We start from the raw sequence: 582 nt of genomic DNA on the forward strand, positions 1-582 counted from the left end.
CAGTTAGATTTCTGTGAAAATAGTATATAATAACAAATCCATTATTTTTAGTGCTACAGTATATGAGAATTTGAATAGATATATTTAAGTTTATAAATCAGCAATTTAATGTGTTGACGAAATAAACTCTTTATCTTATTAAATATGCAATAAGTATTTGTTGCTTTATTATCCTGGACAGGTGAGGATAAGCTGAACTGATATTTAAAGTAATTGGAAATACTTTTATTGTGACAAAGTTGCTAAATAAACAAAAAAAGTTATAGGTCACATTTGTACTTAAAACATTTGAGTAAAAAACATATACTATATATACAAAACATTTCAAAACACACACACACACACACACACACACACACACACACACTGCCATTATATTTGCACTGTGCTTCATTGTTCTGTCCAGGTCAGATTGTACACATAACAACCATCCACAGCACCAATTACCCCTGGCAGGCCAGCCTAATGCTAAAAGTCTCTTTCCCTTTCCACTGCTTCCTCGTGCATTGGCCATCTAATATACTTGCTACCAAGAGCGCACAGCATTTCTATTATTTTTTGCACACAATCAAATGTAACTCA

The sequence above is a fragment of the Penaeus japonicus genome, unplaced genomic scaffold, assembly GCF_977035675.1.
Source record: "Penaeus japonicus unplaced genomic scaffold, GWHDUDI00000001_assembly GWHDUDI00000006, whole genome shotgun sequence".
NCBI classification, from domain to species: Eukaryota; Metazoa; Arthropoda; class Malacostraca; order Decapoda; family Penaeidae; genus Penaeus; species Penaeus japonicus.